General features: G+C 39.8%; 1 long non-coding RNA gene across 1 annotated transcript; it reads right to left on the bottom strand.

Moving 5' to 3' along the window:
* Positions 1-205: 205 nt before the first annotated feature.
* LOC120721787 lies at positions 206-22,687 on the bottom strand. The gene is made up of 3 exons (XR_005693256.1): positions 22,676-22,687; positions 5,010-5,016; positions 206-316 (listed from the first exon to the last, which is right to left on the bottom strand). It is a non-coding gene; the product is annotated as an uncharacterized LOC120721787 (long non-coding RNA).
* Between the last annotated feature and the right edge of the window lie 205 nt (positions 22,688-22,892).

Raw genomic sequence — 22,892 nt, 5'->3', positions numbered from 1 at the left:
CAAATAGTACAAATAAATGAAGACAGAAAAGGAGACAAAATATGGAGATTTGAAACAGAGATGTGTGCAGAAGAGCTATAGCTTAATATGTAAGATGACCTGATGTGCAAAAAAACAACAACATTATTACTGTTCAAAATGGGTCAGCTGTTCAAGAGTCTGGTAGTGGGGAAGAAGGAGTTGTTGAGGCTGCATGTTCTGGATTTCACACTTCTGAACCTTCGTCTCGAGGGCAGAAGTGTGAACAGCCCGCATTGGGGGTGTGGGGTCTTTGAGGATGGAGGCAGCTCTCCTCTGGACTCTGCAATGGTAGATGCTCTGCAGAGAGGGCAGCGGAGTCCTGTTATCCCTCTCTGCAGGCGTTTGCGGTCCGTAGCAGTAGTGCTGCCGTACCATGCAGTCATGCAGCTGGTCGGTGTGCTCTCCACAATGCAGCTGTAGAACCTGCTGAGGATCTTGGCCGACATACCAAATTTCCTCAGCCTCCTCAGGAAATATAGCCACTGCTGAGCCTTCTTGACCAGCTGGATGGATATTTTCTGTGAAATCACAAAAAGATCTTCATGTAGAGAAAACTGAGATGCGCCGTTCCAACTTGTACTTTGTTTTCTTACACTGAGTTTAAACTACTTAACACTGACTTTACGTTGGTCCGTGTGGGACGTATGTGGCCCGCGACTTTGACATCCCTGCTCTAAAATACTGCTAAACTGCCTTTCTTCAAGGTGTGTCTCTTACTTTGTCCATACTTATCTGCGCAAACAGAGTGAAATGATAAATCAAATGCCACACATGATACCATCCCCTGATCGTCTACAGACTTGCTCTGCCTGTAGTTTTGACTCCATCTGAATAATGCATGTGAATCAAAGAAGAAAAACCAACAATAACCTTGTGGATGGAAGCACTTGGTCCCTTGGCTTTTCATTTAAGATAAAGATTCCCTGACTCGCATCTTTGAGGCAGATCTACCACGACATTGGCATGGGAAATCGCAGACATAACTAACGGTGATTAATGTTAGTTATCACAAATGGAGACTCGTAGGTGTTTCAACTTGCTGATAAAAGAAGATAACTGTTTTTGAAACTAAATTATCTGAGTTACTGGGACTTTCTTTTTTTCCCCCATGTCTTCTTCACACAGTTGCCTCCTTTGTCGTTTCTCAAGTGATGGATCTTATCTGAACGCTATTTTGCTGTGTGGGGAGAAAAGCTATACGCACACCTGCACAGCGGCCATGCTTGCGTAAAAGCTAAGTGCAGACATATTGTGCAAAGGCTCTGACTTGTATACAGGCTTTGTCTTGTAAACTGAATAAATAAAGCATCCAGATAATGATTTGTGCAGATGAGGCTTTGAGAAGTGAGTCTGCTATTTGCAGAAAGATGTTCCATTACTTATGGGCCTTGATAGATAAGGGCTGGTGCACGCTCACTCCAGCCGTGCAGGACAGGAAGGTAATCTGAAATGCATCCATCAACACAGAGTGAGTGTGCTTAAAGCATAAATAAATGCCGGTGATGCAGATGCTGTGTGGACGCACATGCAGTTTTTTTCTTTGCTTGTTTTGGGTTTTATTTCTTTATCATTTCATCCACTGTGAAGTGGAATTTGATGTTTGGATTTGTGGCTGGCAAGTTTATCCAGACACATTAAGCTGCTCCCACCTGGCTGCTTCTTTTCCCTTCTTCTTCTTCTTCTTCTTCTTCTTCTTCTTCTTCTTCTTCTTTTTTCATTCTTTCACTGCACAGACCACTTAGGTGGTTTATACGGACCACTTACAGCTTTTTCATGGATGGAGGCTGGAAGCGGCGCTGCATCATGCCTGTGTAAATGCACGTCACTATATCTTGAGCTTTTTGTAGGGCTCTGTTCCAGTCCTATTTTGTAATTACCCAGAGGAGGAAATGGGGAGAGTTAGGGTTAGGGGTAAAAGCCTCCATAAACTGGATTATGGATAAAAGCTGTAGTGTTATATTTACTCATTTACTGCCTCTTCTGTTTGTCTGCGGATCACAGGATTACGAGGCTAAGCCAGGCTGGTTATTTAAAGTGCCTTTAAACCACATCATCTAAAAGAAAGAGTTTCTTTTTTTCCCCCCTCCTCCAAGTAGTTTAAATCATAATCTTACACACAAGAAACTTGAATACACCGCTGTTATCTCTGCCTTGTTTTAAAAAAAACTTTTTTAGTCTAGTTTCACATTTGTATGGATCATCTGGCTTTATTTGGAAATTTTCAACCTCATCACCAACACAGAACGGAGAGATCGGCAGGGATAAGTCCCGTTAGAGTAGATATGGGTAGACAGTGTCTTAACTGTGTTCTTAACAGATCTGCTCCTGTCAGATATGGTGTTTCATCACAGACATGTGCCTTCCAGGACAGGCTTTATCAGTGCAGCTTCTTATCTGAAGCAAGGTGGCTGCTAATCTACTCCCAAATCTAGCAAAACCTGATTATGTCTCCCACTGTCAGAGAGATGTAGGGGGGTGGGTGGAGAGGTAAGAGGGTAACGCTCTGAGAAAGGGAAGTTCTGACTTGACAATTTCCATATAATAACATATATCCTGAAAGATCCTACTTTGTATACTTGGATCGTGTCCACAGGTTGTGAGTCTTAATGCACAAAGGGAAGAAAATCAGGTCGTGTTACAGCTGCCAGCTATGAATCAACATCACCAGAGAGATCATGACGCGGCCCGAGTTTCCGTGAATTCGGCTTTAAGACAGCGGCATTGTTTCTGAACGCACGGCACTCGAGTTACAACAAATTCCCCTCTCCTTCAGGAGAAGAAAGGTCTCGACCTTCACGTGTTTGTTTTCTCATGTGTCACTTCACACCCTTGTTGCCGAAGTGGCGCACAGCAGCCTCCGCTTCACTCCACTTTGGGTCGAACGGTTGCCGGTGATGTTCAGACTGCTTGAACTTGTTGTGTGTCGCATTCTCAAAATGAAAGTGTGTTCCCTTTTTTTGTGCGAACATAGCTTTCTCTTCACTTTAGCCTTATATGCCACTGACACTTTTTTGTATTAAAGCCCCGTGGAAGTAAAAAAAATAAATAAATAAAAAGAAGAAAAAACGAAGGGAAAAAAAAACACTTATTCGTGTGACGTGTGTGGCCTCGGCGGAGGTTCAACTGGCAACTTTGCTTTTAGTGGAGCTTTCAAGACTGTTGCCTCTGTTTTTATTTTTGTGCCAGGGGATGTTGACTGTTGCTGTGCTGTTGGACTTGGTGTCTGTGTTTACAACGCCTGGGGCATAAGTTACGCCTTTGCCAGCGCCGCATCCTACGGAAACATTCTGACACAAGTCTCTCTGGAGATCAGACTAATAGCTCACTTCAAGGTGCAAAAAGAAAAATCACACTGAAATATGTTTGGAGAGCTTCTGCAAAATAAATCTTATATCACTCTGTAAAATCACTCATGGTTCCATATTAAAAGTACAATATTACATATGATTGCAGGTATTTAGCCCATTTAAAAAAAATAAAATAAATGAAGCCTCCAGCCTGAAACGTGAACCTGCCTTATATTTAAAAGCCAGCAGGGGGCGACTCAACTGGTTGTAAAAACAGAGTTCGACTGTACAGAAGTCTATGAGAAAATGATCCTACCTCTCACTTTATTTTTTTACTTCAGTAAACATTATCCTAATAAGTTTATGGTCTCAATCACTTGTTCCAAATCTTCTTTAATACTGCTTGTTGCTTGTTTTGTAAGTTTTGGTCATATTTCGTGTAAAACAGATGATAACCCAGGGCATGTTTTAGGGTGCGGCTTTTCTGTGACTGTAAAGTGGCTACCTTATGAGCATGTGATGTCATAAGTAGGGTCGAGTACCTTTCGCTTTTAAAAGAGTACTGATACAGGTACCGATACCTGGAAATTGATAGCGGTACCCAACAATATCTATTTTTTTGGGTACTTTATTTGACCTGTAACAATAGCTGCAAAGTAATTCTCAAAAAACTGTTAAATGAATGAAACCTGATATTGTCATTACTGATGTCATCAGTCCGACAAAGCCTCTGTATCAGTGCTGGTATGGAAAGAGGAAACAGGAAGTAAATGAGTATTTTTTCTTGGGTTTTTTTTCCTGTTGTTGTTGTTTTGAAAGTCTCCCCTTTTCTACCTGTTATCACATCTCCCTCTCTCCCTCTCTCCCTCTCTCCCTCGGGAATATCTGAGTTGATATCAGTTGATATCGTGTAAAAAACAACACGATCGCATACTTGTGTAACTCCAGCTGCACAGTGCATGCCCGGCTGAAGTGGCACAAAAGCGCAGAATGTGCCAGCAGTTGTTCCAGCTACACAATCGTTCACAAGGGCACCAACAGCGGGTGAAAATAACTTAACCAAAATTATTAATCTATTGCAAATGAGTAACTAGTACCTACCATTACCCTACCATTTCCATTAGTACCTACTTGGATCACCACTGCTCGACTCGGATTGACTGGTTTTCCATTACAAACGAGTACCACTTAATGTGCGTGGTTGTTGTTATAGCAATGAAGGCGAGCGTCTCGTGACGTAATTAGTATGCCACATGAAAGCTACAACAAAGGTAGACGTCAAGGCAACGATATACCTGCTGCTCGGTCTGTGGCTTTTTGTCAGACTCGGGGACCACGGCGTTGTTTTTTGTAGCAATCTCTCTGTTTGCTGGGTTTCAAAAATGGTGGTTTTGATTTTTGTGAATGAGACGCTCTCGTGACTCATCGAGTGACCAACTGACCAGCCAATTGGTGGCATGCAGTCTGACGAAGTCACATTTTACTAAAAGGTACCTGGTACCAGGCACTCTGACCTAATGGAAAACCTTGAAAACTGTGGTAAACCGAGTAGGTACTACTGGAAAATGGGTGTGAGACTAGGGTTGACCTCACCTGACGGTTGGGTACTGAGCTCTAGTCTTAGTCCTAGGGTTGTTATTATTGGTTAGTTTCTCAGACCCTGCCCATAGGTTTTAAGCAACTAAGGAGCTTTTGAAAGACTTTACAACTCAAATCTTCCAGCTCGAAGTTTTCAGAAACTCAGTTTCTGTGTTTACATGTGGACAAGGAAAATGCAGATTTCGTCTTGCAACATCAAAGGTGTGTGCCTTTAACTCCTTTTTGACATCACACCGTGCACCCTGTTGCGGTTTGTAGGCTTCCAGTTGGACAACATTTTCTTTGAGCTTAGGGTCATGTCACCATCAGTTTTGACATGCTCTTGGCAGCAACTGACATAATTTTGTCCTTTTATGACAGATGGATAGATAGAGATCATTTTCAAAACAAAAGCAGGTTTGGTAATAACCTTGGTCAGAACTACTATTTAATTGTTCAGAATTAGGTTGTAGTAAAGCAATATAAAGAGTTAGATGTTCAGTCCTTCTAGGAAATACTTCTAGGATACTTCTTTATATATTACAATCTATAGGGCCTACAATAATACATAGAAAAACCCCAACAATCAGACAACACCCTGTGAGCAAGCACTTGGCGACAGTGGGAAGAAAAAACTCCCTTTTAACAGGAAGAAACCTCCATTAGAACCAGGCTCGGGAAGGGACAGCCATCTGCCATGTTAAGCAAAAAGGCAATGTTGAAGTAGAGAGGGTTTCTGTCTCCTGACTCTAAACTGGGAGCTGGTTTCACAAAAGAGAGGCCTGAAAGCTGAAGGTGCTGTCTCCTATTTTACTTTTAAATTACCCCGGGAACCACAAAGAATTTGTTGTGATTTGGTGCTATATAAATAAAACTGAGTTAAATTTAGAAAGTAAGCCTCCAGTCTGAGAGCAAAGTACTGAGGTCAAAAACTAGGATTCCAGCTAAATGTACAGCGAATAATAACTGCACCCTGGTAACAATAATACCTTTTATATTAATTTCCCTTTTTGTTTTAATTTTCACACTGCTTACAGTTGCTAAGCTAAGCTAACCAGTACCAAGCAAACCTCACTGTTTTACATTTAGAAACAATTATTTCAGCCTTTATTGCAGTGAGCTGAAATATTCCACTGCTGCTTTTTTCACAGAGGAAAAAAAAAATCTATGAAATGTCATACGATACCTGTGTTGCACCTCAAAAATCATACAACCCAGATCAGGGTTTCTGTTCTGTAAAGATAACCGGAATCTGATTTCACATATACGCAGCGAGGAGAAGCATCCATATTATACTTGTATACACACCTGTGCATTTGAATACATGGAACAATAGATTTTCTTTTCACTTCTTTTCACCATGCCTATCCCATCAGAGTTTACATGCTCTTATCTCCTACCATCTTCTAGTCCCCTATTCAATATTCCTCCATTTGCTCCTTGTCTCCTCCTCTCTCACACCTTTATTGGTGGTCTGAGCCTGGTAGGTATCTATCAGGGCCCCTCACTTAGCCCAGCAATGCTTCAGTGCCAATGAACAATAGTGGACCAAAGACAGTCAAGTTTGCTCATGGGTGTGAGTGTGTGTTAGTGTGTGTTTGAAACAGGGTGGGTGGGTTGTGTGTGAACCCCCTGGCTATGTTTTAAATCATGCATATTACATCTGCATCAACATGATGTTTGCATAAGGAAATGCAGGTTCACTTTTCCATGCTGGTTCACTCTAAATGCTTGTATATACATTTTATAGTGTTATTGTTCTGCGTGTGTGTGTGTGTGCAGTAGTAGTAGTAGTGGGGTGTTGGGGAACATTAGTACCTTGAAAGGTTCGGGTCATCTGCCAGTGAATGCAGCTTAAGCAGGTTAGGATTGAACCCAGACAGCTCCTTGTTCTAGTGTGCTTACTCTGGCTACACTCTCTGTTTGTTTCCTGTCAATGGCACTTCTTTACTGAGTGATACACTTGCAAGGAGTGCTCAGCAGCTCAACAATGCATAACTCAGTGGCAGATGAGGAAAACCCCTTTCAGAGGGATTTGAAGAATCGGGTTTCTGCAAATGCTTTTTAATTTAAAAAAAAAGTGAAATTTGATAGAATGTTAAAGAAAAAAGTATCAACAAGAACACGAGTGCACAAGTAACTCACTATTAGTGCTTCATGATTATGAAGACTTTATAAGTTCTGTGCACGAAGTTGACTCTAGAGTTCTGTATGTATATACAGTAGCTCTCATTCAAGCTGGGCAGAAGAGTTGCAATAGTTTGTCTTGTCTCTGAACTGAAAAGGAATTCCAGCCTGTGCGCCTTCGAATCAGACCTCCAAAGCGTTGTTTGCTGCGCCTCGAGTGAAAGGATCTCTCGTCGTCCTAATGGGAAAGGATTCTGGGTAATTTCTGTTTGTCGAAGGGATTTGCTTCCAGCTGTGAGGGCCTTCACATGCCTTCGGTATCAGATTAGGGAGCTGTAAACATCCTCTGTGTAAACAAAAGCTATTATTCGTACTTAGAAATTAAAAATTGATGACTGACAAGAAATTTAATGATATGCAAAGGTGTGAATAATTAGCGCAAGGAAACTGGTGTTAGACAAACAAATGTTTGAATCTTTTTGATTGAGTTCATACAAATAAACATGCCACAAGGAAATTTTGACTTTTCAATCATAAAAAAACCCATTAAACCCACCACTCTTCCAAGCAAAAATCCTTCCTTTGCAAAATGTACTCTTCTCATTTGGTCCAACGCTTCAGTGGGATTCAGATATGACCTTTGGGTCAGTCATTCCTCTTGTTGGTGTTACTAGTTTGATAAGGATTCACTTCACCAATTAAGCACAATTCATAATAGTTCCATCACCATGCCTAGCTTCTAATGATGAATGCTGTAATGAATGAATCTTGTTACTGCAATCTCACGGATCCTGAATAGCAACAGTAACTAAGCGTTTCAGTGTTGCAATACCAGGCAATACTGAAACAATGTTAAACATGTCCACTTTGCAATAAGCATATTAAAAGTGCAGGGGAGCGTTGAGAACACAACGACAAACAAGGAAAAAGGAGGTGAAGCAGAAAGAAGGTGATTGTGCTATCAGATGAACGTCGAGCACAGGGGAGAGACATCAGTGCTGTACATCTCTGCCAGGGTGCTATGGGAAAATATTCTGGGCTTTCAGAAACAGACAATAACAGATTAGAAATTGTTAACATTGTCTCTGATAGCAACCGGCATCCGTAAAAAGATCAGATGGGAGCTGCTACTCAGAATAGAGGAAAAATGACACCACAAGAGAAGAAGCTTCTAGATGTTAGTTCATGGGGATGATGTCCAGCTATGTCCAGCGTGCTTTGTTACATATTTCCTGTACATGCATTAAAAAACAATTCGATATCCAATCATCTGAAAAGCCATAGTGAACAGGACAGTTGGTAAAATAAATTAAGCATTACATGGGTTTAAACCTCAATGAAAAGATTTTGAAGCCTGCATTGCCTTCTTTACACCCAGCATGCTCAAGCTGTTCGAGTTTCACATGAACTCTATCCATTTCTCACAAAGGAAACCACTGAGACATGATAAATCTGTTACAGATGAACAAAAAGATCACAATGCCTTATTTTATCTCATCGCGTTAGTTGGCATAAAATCAAATGGTGGTGCAGAGAAGCACGTATGCAAACATACACTGTCTTAAACTTTTCACATGTGACTAATCTAAACAAGTTGGTGGAAGTCTCCATGGAGACACTAGAAGAGATCTTTGCTGATCGTAGAAGAAACGTTAAATTAAGTCGCCCCAACTTTAAATGGCTGCTGTCTGGATGGATCTCTGATTTGATTTTATAGTGATATTTATGTGAAAGCTGGAGCCTCTAAACTGATGTCACCTACAGGTGCACCACGGTTCACCACAAGTCTACAGATGCAAGTCAATATAAGCTGAAGGAATTACATATTTTTAAAATAGTCCTGTCCTGGCTGCCTTGACAAGAAGACAAGAAGCCAACTAAGAAATTATGTGGGGATATTCCTTTATCATAAAAAATGAATTCAATTCTTATAATTATATATTTTTTTATATACAGCATTGAATAAAGATAAAAGAAGGCTCATGTTTCTCATGCTTCTTTGTCCAAATGACCATATTTGGACTTTAGCTGCTACTGAGGATAAGGCTACGTCCACACTAGCCCGGATAGATTTGAAAATGGCGTTTTCATCTGAAAACGCTCCGCGTCCACGCTAGCATTTTCAGTTGTTTTCACAGAGTTGTGTGTCCACATTGAAACGGCCGAAAAAGCTTACGCTCCAGTACTGCGCATTCGTGAAACGCAAGAAGATCCGACCTGCCTCGTTTCTGTCTGTCTGCCGCTTATTTACTTTCCGGCTCTTTGAAACGTCGCGGCAAAATGTTGAGCAAAAGCACCGAGTTTTTTAAATGGACTAACAATGAGGTGGAGTTGTTGCTGTGAGAGAATACAAAAGTACAAAGTTGAAAAAGCGAGTGAGAATTAAAGAATTTGAAGAAAATCTATCTGAAGCATGTACGGAGTGATATTAATCTTTAAAAGGGCTGTCAAAATTGAGAGCAAACAAAACAGCTGCTGTATAATGCCCTCCGCTATCTTAGTTTAATTGGTCACATGACTGCATCATATGACTAATATGCGTCATCGCTTTAGAAAGTCTGCCTTTTCGCTGTCCACACTGCCACAGCATTTTCAAATGTATGCGTTTTCGAGAGCGTTTTGAAAACGCTGCGTTTTCCATGAGCGAAAATGCCGTCTCAGTGTGGATGGGAGGCCAAAGCGGAGAGAAAACAAAAACGCATTAGTGTAGACGTAGCCTAAGAAAGTAAAGAGTGATTTTGTTGTTTTTTCTGGGAAATTAATGATTTTAACTGCCATATTAATCATACACCTTGGCTGTTGGTAGTGATTTTTACTACAGTTGGCTCGTTCCGCTATTTTGGGACTCACAGAGTTAGGCTTACTGTAAGTAGGGCAGGCAAAAGACTTTAATGTGTCACACTTCACACGCTTCCATGATTGCCAAATGAGTGCCTGCTATTTATTTCAGTTGTTGTTGCACTCTGATAAATGATCAGTTTTATTCGTTTACAGTAGGAAATCTTCAGCACTGGGCCAAGCTTGTCCAATATCACTATCCGGTCGTTAAGTCTGACGTCACTAGCCGTGTCTGGGCCTAAACTCCGCTGCAGGTCCATATATCAAACGATCACTATGGCATTGCTGAGAGTTGAAAAACTGTCTAAAGTCTTTCATCTTTAATAAAATGATCAGCGTTCTGCTCTACCAGGTGTAACAATTGAGTTTAACATCCAGGCATCCATGAAAACGGAATTTATGACATTTAACGGAGTTAGAAGTTAGCAGGGAGTTAGCTCGCTAGCTTCTATCTAAATACAATATAGCATGTCCTGACTGCGGGGTTTTGGAAACAAATTAAAATGTACAGCTCTGTTATCACTTCCAGCATAAATGAAGACAGAAAACTAAACAGCAGTGACGTTTGTAGGGTTACTGAAGTTTGGCTAGCTGGTATATAATGATGTGCTACGTGACCGCTAGCGACACAGCTATGTTAGTTATAAACAAGCTAACTTTTTTTCCACTCGATAAAAGTTAACGGTGGTCAGGAACAAATGTAATTGCATGGCAGGATGCTGTAAAAGGACCAAACTTCAGCCAGGAGAACAACTGAGATAATCCATCCACAATACGAGGTTAGTCATTCATATACTGCTGCATGGGCTGGGCTGTAGCTTACATCCTAAGGTTTTAAAAACTGAGCTTAAATAAATGATTAGCGGTAATAAAAGCCGAGGGAGGCCAACAGTGATCACTGACTGTTTTAGGAGCTTTTTGAGATTAAATAGAAGAAAATACAAAACATTAAACATGTTAACAACACAAAAGCCATATTAAACGCAGACTACTTTAGGCCCGGAAGTAGGATTCGTCACGTCATCACTTAACGACCGGATAGAGGAATTATTTACTGGTGTTTTACATAAATGATAGGCAAAGTGAAGACCCTTCTTTGAGGTAAGACTGTTTCCATCACATTTAGTGTATTTGGCATTAAATCATAGCGATGTGCATGTATACGGACTAGCACCTGTTTATGGTTCAAAGCCACTGGGAACCACAGCGAGTCAGGTACAGAGGCAGAGGCACAGATAACAATGTGCACTGGAGTCTATTCAGAACTATAGACTGCAAAATGCTGGCTGCATGCAGATGAAACTCCGATAAAGGAAAAATACAAAATACAGCGCTGACCACAGGTGTGAACAAAGCACTATTTTCAAAAACACTTCCAAATGGGGGACTGCACTGATGTTAGGGGGGAACGTTTTGAAGATCCTACCCCTTCTCATCTACAAACCTGAAGATAAATGTAATCTTTTATCAGTTTAGATGTTGTATAATTGTACAACTGGAGTTCCAACATCAATGCGGGCTTCAGAGTCTAAGAAAAGCAACCATAAGTTCACAGGCTTAAGGGAATTTATCTGATCATGACACACAGCTTATCGTTGTGATCGTTCGCATTTTAGTAAAGATCTTCCTCGTGGAGCTTTAGGAGGTGTGAGAAAGTCCTCTAACTTATTTGAAGTTGTGAAACTGTTTGCAAACTACGTAAAGCTTTTGGTAGATTGCAAAGTGTGTGAAATGAATGGTGTGCTTAATTAAAACTCGGCTGTGTTAGCTAGAAATGTAGAATCAATGAGGAGCGCAGACACTAATGTGTTTTCATTGTTGGTCTGCAGTCGGTGAGAAACTTTAGTGTCAAACAGGAAGGATTAGGCAACAAGGTATTTAGCAGTCAGTGTTTCCTTTCAGACGAGCCTCTGGTATGTATCAGTGCTTTGTGTTCCAATAAGGGAACCAGTTGGTTTTATCTTGTGGGAAACACAAATGAACTTTGTTGTTGATGTGAAAGTTAAGGATGACTTGACAGATTGGGATGTTTTGATTGAATTAAAACAGAATGTGCAGTGTTTAAAGTGAAACAACGACACACTATTAGTCATGCATTAAAAAACATAACCTGTAAATACTGAAACAACACCGTGACCCAGAGAACACAGGCTGATCGTTAACAGGCGCCTCTTAGTTTACCCAGAATACTTATTTTTTTTACGGATGACAGAGAAAGCTGAAAAACAAAACAGCTCCAGTGTTCACATCTAGGTAGTTTTCTTCATTAGTATTCATTTAGAAATTAAACAACCTTTTTTTAATCATTCTATATTTTTTATATAGAACGATTTTTTTATAGTAAATTTTATATAAAAAAAAATGTATATTAAAAAAACATAGTGATTCATTAAACGTCCCTTTAACATAGAAACTGCAAGCAGCAGTGTGATCCATGTTGTGAGTGTTGATCTGCTTTAGTATAGTGGGTACCGATCTATTAAAATATGCTTTGATCATCTATTTTCCTGCATTAACAAGAAACAATAGATTATTATTATTATCAGCTTTTCTTAAAATGCAAGCCAGTTGGCTAGTCTTCCTCTGCAGCCTTCTGCCAAAATGTTACAAACACAGATTAATAAATATAAACAAAAATAAATGAGTCAAGACAGAAAACAGCCAAACACAAATAGTAATGCAGCCACAGATAAGCTGAAACCAAACAGGACTGCAACAAAATCTGATTTTTGGCTTATGTACAAAATTACATTAGAAAACAAAAAAAATAACAACTTCATCGACTGATTTCAATCTTTGTTTTTGTTGCTGTTTCATTGGTTCAGTTCAAGTATCTGCAACTATAAGCATGCGAAAATAACAATTAAACAATTATTTACATTATTATTAACGCGTAGTATTAACACAATATTTATCAAAAGCAGGATTACTGCATTGTTAATGCTGTTATGCAAGCAATGCTAGCACTTACTTACATGTTACTTAACTGCGATTAAGTATGAAAGTTACTGTGACAAGTTACTGTATTTTAGCCTTTATTTTAACTAGTATCTGGTTTCTGTAGACCAGAAAAAAAGTGTAGCAAAAATGTGGACACAATCCAGGACACAATCAAGCGTCCTCCAAAGTGCATGTGGCAGAGCTCTCCAGCTGACTATAAACACTCTCCCGAGGAAACAGGTTGGTATACCTGTCACCGAGACATCTCGTTGTCTCTTCCTTAACGCGAGGTCACGGCACGGTCACGCGCGCTGGCTTTCGGAGGAACTTTTAATTTTGCGATCAGAGTTTAAAGCGAGGACGCGAAAACAGCCTGCTGGTAAGAACGAGGGGGAAAGGATACAAAAGACAGCTTAACAGGCTGCTGATGTCACCCCAGCACCATCAGAGCGTCCCACTGAAGCTAAAGCACCTCTGTTGCGTTGCTTTTGTCTGTTTCTTGTCAGGCCTGCGCCCCTTCCTATAATAATGAGCTCTTTGGCAAGAGATTAACTTCGGTGTGGTGTGTACTCATTAAATTTTTTAAGAGCTGTTTAATTGCATTTTACCGTCCGTTAAGTAGTATTTCCTGACTTAAGCGACTACATGAAATTGAGGGTAAAATTCACCCAATGACAGAAAAGCTGACAAAGAAACAATAAAGAAACACAAAACTTTGTTTTGGAAGTTTGTACCACATCTCACCGTCTTCCTGAGCAGATGGAGTTTATTCAAAACTGTAAGTGATAAAATCACCAAATGCCAACCTATCTAACAATACTAGACACAACTGTTGTAATTATCTTTTAGCCTGTTACACTGACAAGCTAAAGCTTATTTACTGTTCTACCTCTGAATAGCAGGATTTAGTTTTCATCTTACAATTTGACAAATTTCTCTCAAGACCTGGCTTTGATCCTATCAGGCAGGCAGGGGGTACAAGAGCTCCCAAAGGGATGACTGCCCCCTGATGGGAGAATTGCTTTTACCCCAGCTGTGATTTGCTTGTACTGCAACATCTAATCCCAAATACTATTTTGTTAAAATCAGACCGTAGACTTTGTGTGATTAAGGCCAGCCTGGTTCCCTACAGCAAGACAGGCGCTTTTCACCCCCCAGTGAGGGAAACAAGCCAAGCCTGCCCCCACACAACAAAACAACACCCCACTCAACAGCAGCGTGACATTTCCTCAACCAGCAAATGAGATGAAAGCTTTAAACCATGAAAATAGTGGTTTGAAAGGCTTCTGAAGCCCAGCTACCCTGCTAGCACAGAATAAAGATGGGCAGTCCACATGCAACAAAGGCCAAACACAACAGGGAAAAACATCAAAGTGGGATTTTCGTCGAGGGAGGGAGACGCCAATTTGTGCCCACAGAGAAAAATGCAGGTGAATTTTCAGGTAAATACCACATAGCTGGTAAGCGCTACAGTTGTCTCTAACTCCTGAATGCAGAGTGTGATACTATTCACAACAGTGAGCTGAGTGCACTCTCACCTATTACACCGTTTGCAGTGCTTTGGTCCCACTTTCAGCAACTTTTTCAGTGGTTTAAAGTAAAATCTGCTCCACACTGCTGCTTGTGTTTCCTAATAAAGTAAAATTACATTTTGTTCCTACATAAATTTTGTACATCTCAACGTTGATAGCTGATACTATCGAATTAGATATTTATACACGGATATGCAAGTATACATATACAAATATCTAACCAGGCAATGACATGGCAGCAACTCAGTGTATTTAGGCATGTAGACACAGTAAAGATGACCTGCCATCTTTACTGTTTCTTCAAACAGAAATTTCAGTTATTTTTGTTGCTTTTTACTGGTTTTATTAGGCAGATAGAGTGAAGACTGACAGGAAAACACATGCGGTACTCAAACCGGGGCCGGCTGCTCTCAGCCACGCAGCATAGGGTTGCCTGCTTATCCAACTGAGCTAAACTGGCACCCCAAAAGAAAGGTGACTTTAAACGTGGCATGGCTTTTGGGGTCAGACAGACGTGTCTGAGTATTTCAGAAACTGCTAAACTGCTGGGATTGTCCTGCACAACCATTCCCAGGGTTAACAGATGATCAGAAAACAGAGAAAAAAATCCAGTGAGCAGCTGTTCTCTGGGTCAAGATGCCTTGCTCATGCCGGAGGTCAGAGGAGAACGGCCAGGCTGATTTCAGCTGATAGAAATGCAACATCAACAGGAGATTTATGTTTCTGTGTTAACTCTGTGGTGAAGGTACATCGTAACCACAAAACCCTCTGAAACCCTATTACGTGCACATAACCTGACGTGCACCTCCCTGGAAGCTTCCTGTCTCTTAAACACAGACCACAAGTATTGGGGTTGATTTCACTGGACTCAAACAGATCTCAGTCCAATAAAGCAGCTCTGGGATGTGGTGGAACTGGAGATTTACATCATGGATGTGTAGCCGACAAATGTTCTGAAGGCAAAAGGAGGATAACCCACCGTCAGCAAAGTGTAATGAAAAAAGTATCTGCCTAATTTATCAAGGCGAATAAAGTACATATTATAAGATTTTAAAAAAGATTGTTTTACAACTACTAAAAATCATTAAACGAGAGCTAAATAATCGTCCTTGCCAAAATCTCCTGTCAAACCAGATTGTTTAACAATTTCTAGGTTGTTGCAGAGCTTTTGTTCACTTTTCACAGGTGGATTTACCTGACTGTGAAATCTGATCGCTCCTTAGTCCACGTGAAACTTTAAATGATGAGCTTCTGTTAATGAGGCAATAAAGACATTTCCCAAACAAGGATTGTTTGAGTAAACGGGGCTCCTTTTTTGCACATGAATATAGGAAGACGACATCCTAAGACAAGATCAAATGCATTACAACGTATTAAGTAACACAAACATGTAAAAATACCAAACAACAAACAGTGAAATGACACTTAAATATAAATATATAGTTTGCGAAACAAGTCACTACTGAAAAATATGCTAAAAGACAGTAATTATTGTAAAAATACACAATGCTAGCAAATCTGTAGAGGTTAATAGTGCCAAAAAAAAGTAGACAGCGCAGAAAATAGATTGCACTTAATCCTATACTGGAAGGAATTCAAACGTGATCTCACAGTGAAATTCCAGAGACTTACAGAAGGAGTTAAGTGCCTGGGGTAATCAGATTTTGCCATGCACATGAATGCTTATTAATGGGCTGCAGTGAAGTGTGGGAGTCATACTGCAGTACATTCCCCAAATTTAGCAGTGTATAGGAGTGTCAATACAGGCATGTGATAACAACAGTAAAACAATGCTAATCTCAATTAGACATCCACATTAGTTTAATCATGGTCAGATTTTCCAGCACACACTGCATAACGACGTGGGATTGTTTTGTTTAGGCCCTTGGAAAATGTAAGCATCTATGTACTGAGGGGTCCTTGACCATCTTTGACTAAATTCTGCTCAACACAGATGAACAATAATTGCCATTCATGTCAGTATGTGCAATGTCAGGAAGTGTATGTATGTAATGTGAGTTTCTAAGTGACACATGCTCGAGAGATTCCAATCTCATGAACAATCCACAGCTCAGAGGAATTGTAAAGCAGAGTCATCGACAATGAGAATTTGTGTGTGTGCGTATGTGTGGAGGGTATCGTATCATTTCTGGCTAAAGAAATGTGAAATTACACCACAGCACAATAAGAATAATAGGCAAGTTATTCACTACTACTTTCCTTTCTTGCCCTGCATATCTGAGCAACAATTGACTTATGTCAGTTTGCCAGCTATTGTGAGGGGATCTGGAAACGTGAGAACGGTTGTTCCACTTTTTTTAATCCTCGGGCATGTTTTAATTTACATTCTCAACTCCCAGCATGCCTGTATTCCTTCCACTTGGCTGTGTTCTTTGGTCAGCCCTCTGTGCCTAAGTGACCGTATATTGGTTCGGGCACCCATTCAGGGCTCTATTTTCTAGGTGATTGACTCTGAAAAACTAACGTTGTAATCCCCAAGTGTTTCCTCTGTGTTTGAGGAAGGTTCACAGTTGTATGTATGTCATGCTGTGCATTTAAAGTGGTGGGAGGAGCAGGGTTTAAACAGGTGGAGAGATACCGCTGAAGCAGGATTGACCAGATCTGCCAAAAGGGAAAACTGAGCTAGCCTTCTGTCAGTCAAACCAAGGCCACATAGTTCCCCTAAAGGATCTACAGATTCTTTAATTATATGATTATTATTGTAGTCTGTGAGGTAGATTACAATTTGCTGAGAAACTCTCTATTGCTCCAGGATACCCAAATAAAATAGTTCCCTAAAAATCATTTCAATCATCTCAGTTCAAAGTCTTATTTAGTGAGAAAGCTGAACAAGACTCAATAGACTACATGCAACACTATTCTGCATGAAACAAATAAACCAATAAGAATAAACAAGACATACACATTAACAACTATCTTCAAACCATTTTAGAAATGGTCTGAAAAAGTCTTCGTCTCTTTGAATCATACTGAAAGAGTCATTTAAAGGCTATTGCTCATGATTTAATCTGTTCCGTCTGTCACTATTTCACATCTTCAAGATCTGAATCATCAGCTTGTCATGTCAGGCCTGAGTAGGTTTAATCTTTTTGTCAATATTTGATGCAACAAAAAGGAAATGGATTTTTAAAAATCACATAAATGAATCTACAACTTCAGATTTAAAATAACAACTAATGGTCACTGAACAAAGCTTTTACATTCGTTTCATGAAATCTCTCTCCTTAATGAGATTCGCTCTGCTCGTCTTCTTGGAAGAAATGAGCAATGCCATGAGCAATAGCAGCAGTTCCATCATGCTTCGGTGCGATTGGTTGCAGATAAGGACCACCACCCACATTAACACGCTAGTAATTATTTGGATTTCTGCAAGCAGGTGGTGATGGAAGTAGGGGAGTCCATGATCAGACTCCAGAGTACCTCGAGATAATCATCAGGGACACACCTACACCAGTCTGTACAACGCTCATCAGGAACCACCATGTCTCTCCTCAACCATGCAATTATACATGGAGCTGGCGAAATAGTGTACTCTGCTCTGGGTTATGACTTACACCAGCATAGGAAAATAGAGGTTTTCTTTCAAATTGGAAGCATTAGTGGAGTGAAAGGGTAAGTTTATTCTGCAACAGTAAAACTGGTGTCTGTTAAAAAGAAAAAAATCACACTAGCTCAAGTCTGAACAACAGCTTGGAAGGTTTGCAAAAATGTTGGTGCACGACTTGCCGGGTTATTAATGTCATATCTATAAAATGATGGCAGATGCAAGTTAATTTTTCATTCATAAACAAAAAGAACTTGGATTATGGATTCAAAACGTTTCTCTTATTTGACAAAATTTAGCATCAGTTGACTGGTATGGTGGTTAGCTCTGTCACCTGGCAGAAAGAAGTTGTTGGGTTTGATTGCATGTTCTTCTACTGTCTGCATGGGTCCCCTCCAGGTAGTCTGGCCTCCTCCCAAAGACATAGAGAACATTAGGTTGACTGGTGATTCCAAACTGGCTGTTTTTGTTATTTTTCTCTCTTTATTAGCCCTGTGATAGATTGGTGACCTATCCACGGTTTACACTGCCTCTTACCTCCTGACCTTATAACAGTTGGCATAGGCCCTGTCTTGGCCCCAAAGCTGAAAGTAGGAAATGCCATTTCCCCACACAAGAAACTGGACTATCCCAAAAGCACATAATGCACAGTAGTCTTATACCACTGCTAAATATGAGCTACCACTTGGTCATACTAGATGGTATTACCCTCTATAAAGCAATGTTTCTGTCTGGCATGGAGGCATCTGACAGATGGACACCTTTGTCTCTTTACTTCCTCATCTTTCCACTATGTTCTTTAGTTTGATATATATGTTTATGATATTTATGCCAATGAAAGATGCTAAAATATTTGTAAATGAGGACCTCTCACTACTAGCATCAGATCAAGCATAGTCATCTCAATCACTGTCAGTATGAAAATTAATGTGAAATTATTCATCAGTGTCTTTTGAAATATTATGTAATATGATAGCTATAGTTCGTCTTTACTGTGAAAAACATGAGAGTGCAAATATCATAGTGAGGACCAGCTTGACTTTTAGATGATCAGAGTGAGGTCATTGTGGAGAAGTGAAGACCTTTTGGTTAACCCTTACTTTCCACACCACCGTCTTGTTTTAAAGTTAACTCTGGGCTTAATCTTTTGTTAATATGTAAGCATGTTTACGCCACTAAAAAGAAAAAAAAGTATCCATAATTTAAAATTTAGTTAGAGTTATGGATACTTATCTTTCTCGAAATTTTGAAAAGTAACTCAAAATTTCAAGTTAGCGCTGCCAATCAGTCATCTATGTGAATGACATCATTTTCTTGTTACCTGGAAGGATATAGCGCAGAGGAATCAAAACCGGATTGTGAGCTACCAATGTATGGCAACAAACTGGCACTTCCAAGAGTACCTTTGCTGATAGTAATGCCATGTTATTCATCTAATAACACAAAGATTTTATCATTTGTGAAGCCACACTGAAAATACTTAGTAATTTGTGCATTCATGACTGGCTGTAATGCTGGTAGCTTAGCTGTAGCATTTATAGCTGAGGGCTTCAGCTTCTGGGTAACAAGGAAATGATGTAATTCATGTAGATTACTGATTGGCAGCGCTGACTTGAAATTTCAAGTTAATAAGTCGAAATTTTGAGAAACATAACTCAAAATTTCAAGTTATGGATACTTTTTTTTTTTTAGTGGTGGAAATGGGCCTCCAGAGGTTAACACTTAAATCAGGTGGTCATTGAAAGAGGCTTGGAACGGGTTATTTCAATCAATGTACTCACATGTAACCCCAGATATACGTGTGTGTCTACTTGTATTGCTTGCGTTGTGGGGACCAGAACCTTTTTTTTTCACAGTCATTCATATTTTGATAAAAAAAAAAAATAACTATAAAAAAAAGGCAAACACTCAATACTGTGTACATACTTTATTTTAAGGTGGAATAACTACTGTTCCATAACACACAGCAAATCCTAGACTCTGCAGCGAATGACTTCTACCATTCTCAAATGTAATCAGTTTCATTATAGTTGTGTTTATTTGTTTAATACCAGCGTTCCATAATTGCGCTCATATATAATTTGCTGTTCATGTTGTGTAGTAAAACATTTGTTCTCGACTGTAATCAATACTAAGGCGTGTTTGTAATATTTTTTGTGTGTGTTGAAATAGGGGAGTGGAGAGAAGATAGGAAAGCTGGAAGAAAGACTGGGGGAAAATATAAAAAATAACCTGATGGCAGATTCAAACTCAGGCCTCTGTGCTAGATTTACAACATATGGATTGCCTGTTCAACCCAGTGAGCTACACCAGTGTCCCACATGGTATTTTCTGATATCTACTGCTCATTAAACAACCTGATTTTTGCAGGTTTAAACATTTCCATACTAACAGCGACTTCCAACATTCAAAGATTGCAGTTTTTTGATATAGGACTGATATCACAGAGGTTCATATCATACAGACCTGTAGTTTCTATTGGAACATATACCATTGTTTCACAATGTTGTCGCTCACCTGATGTTACTTTCCATAGTTAGATCATCATTGCTCATAATCGAAAACCCTGTGAAACTATTTACTGGGTTTCTACATGCAGAATCTCACTGTTGGCCTCTACAGAGTCCCCAAACAATTGTGAAATTTTAAACATCATTACCAGCTGGACAGAAATGTTTTATCATAAGAATCTCTTTGTTTGTGATCATTGTATGCAGGTGATTTTGTCACATTTCTAGCTTTCTAACAACAATATGTATTTTTTCACTGTACAACTTCGACTAGAAGTGGAATAAGTACATTTTGTTTTAGGCCTGTCTCTTGCTAGCTAAGAGGCAGGAATTCGGTTTGCTATCATAGTAGATTGCAAATATACCTTGCTAACTAGCTAGCCAGCACTAGCTAACTAACAACTTCCTGGTCTCTCACTATGGTCATGTCAGGCTTATAAAAAACAAACATTGAAAAAATTTGATGCTTCAAAATGCTTGTCAACAACACAACAGGTATTGTTGCAGTGACTATGTCTATTTTTTTTTTATACAGTATGAAGACTATGGTGAACATTTGGTCTCATGCTAGAGTTAGCAAGTACTGGCTATGATTAGGTTAAAAAATAAGTCAACATGATTTTCTTTAACTGATTTATTTAACTGATGAACATGAATTCAATTCTTTAGGATAATGATTCCCAAAGTAAGGGTACTAAGGTACTGCAGGTGGGTCACAGAGATAACAGAAATTCCGTTTGAAATTTCCCAGCTACATTACATAATTCCAGATATCCGTTTTTCTTCACTTATCCTAATCAGGGTTGCGGGGTGGGGAGGCTGTAGCCTAGCTACTAGGCCACCCATCCAGTACCCCACTGGGAATCTGTAACAGAGATAACACAGAGAGATGGGCAACCATTTTACACACACTCACATCTATGGGCAATTTTAGATTCACCAATTAAACCCCAATTAAATTAACCCCACTAATTGCATGTCTTTGGACTGTGGGAGGAAGCCGGAGTACTCAGAGAAAACCCACGCAAACGCAGTTTATGTCCCGGTGGCAGGTGGGTCACAGGTTATAGCATGTTGTTTATGGTTTTTGAATAAAATGTTCAAGGAAGTGCATCACTATCGCTTGTATTTTGGTTAGAGTGAAGATTTAAGATTGCGTGGGCCCGATGAGATTTTCTGTTTTTCAAGTGGACTGCGGCGCTCTTGACTTTGGGAAGGCTGCTTTAGAAAAAGTTGAGAGAATCTGTCAGGAAAGTGTCCTATTTTATACATAGTAAAATAGGTTTTCCATCTTCTCCTTTGGTTTCACACACACAAAGATAACCTTTTACATCACGTTGTGTGATCAGAACTGAAAATCTGAAAAATTGTTGCTGTACATTGTTGGCAGATGCTGTACATACGTGACAAAATCCATATCCTCCACAATCATCTAATCTCATGTTCTTCTCTCCCTGGGTGTTGCTGCATTTGTATGGAGGTTTTAATCACAGATAAGGAACATTTTCACACTGTTAATCAGATCGTCCAGGCGATCTGCTCCCATGCAACATGCATACTTTGCCATGGTGTTTTCCTATGAGACATTTGCCTCAGATCTAATCCCCTTCAGCTCTCCACTCCATGTTCACTGAACTGATGGGAGGTGGAAGGCAGCTGTGGATGAGCTACAACTGAAAGATTATGATCATGTGACGCAATGTCAAAGAAAGGGGCTGAGGTCAAAGAAAGCCTGACAGCAAAACGTCCAAAGAAGCTTTGGTTTCCTTAAAAAGTCATGTCACAACACTGTAACCTTGCAGCAGCTGATTTAAATTCATTTGCTCATTTAAATTCAATCCAAAGGAAGTTTGCTTGTGTTTGCTCTTCTTTGTCCCTCTGCAGCCTGATTCATATTCATCCTCTTGAAGCAAAGTTGGGGAATCGGTGCTTTGCAAACAGGTGCAACTACAGGGACACAACACTGCATAAAATCAATAGTGCTGCTGTGCACCCTTTTAAAATGCTCAAAAATGATGCTGTAATTTGAGAATATATGTAGATTATCGAGAGAGTATTGATTAAAAGTTTTAAATGCCAATGAGAAAAAAATAGAATAATTTTGCTTTGTTTCAGAAAAAAAAATAGCCTTAATTATCCATTGATGTGCGAAAATGGCTCCTTCAGGGCACCGGTCCTCCATCTTGCCTGCAGTCATTAATTAGATCTAATCAACACCGCAGGGAAAAGTTACTGTCAAGACTAATTAGCTAAAATGGAGCTTCTGTAATGGGAAACAAATGAACAACAACAGTTAACTGTAGCAGCCTTCGCCATGCGGTATGACTCATTCAGTCTCAGTGGGAGAGATTTCCAGAGCAGCACTGCTCCGAATTATATTAGCACTTGATTACTGTTTTGAGGGAATGTGTGAGCATTTAGCGCGCTAATAGGTTGTGAAAGATAAAATGATGTTAAAGGGAGTTAGATTTGTAGGTATCCATCTTTGGGTAAT

Source organism: Simochromis diagramma, unplaced genomic scaffold, assembly GCF_900408965.1.
Source record: "Simochromis diagramma unplaced genomic scaffold, fSimDia1.1 OVJJ01000604.1, whole genome shotgun sequence".
In the NCBI taxonomy this organism is placed as follows: Eukaryota; Metazoa; Chordata; class Actinopteri; order Cichliformes; family Cichlidae; genus Simochromis; species Simochromis diagramma.
Note: the sequence above shows the minus strand (reverse complement) of the source record. Positions and strands in the feature narration are given on the sequence as shown.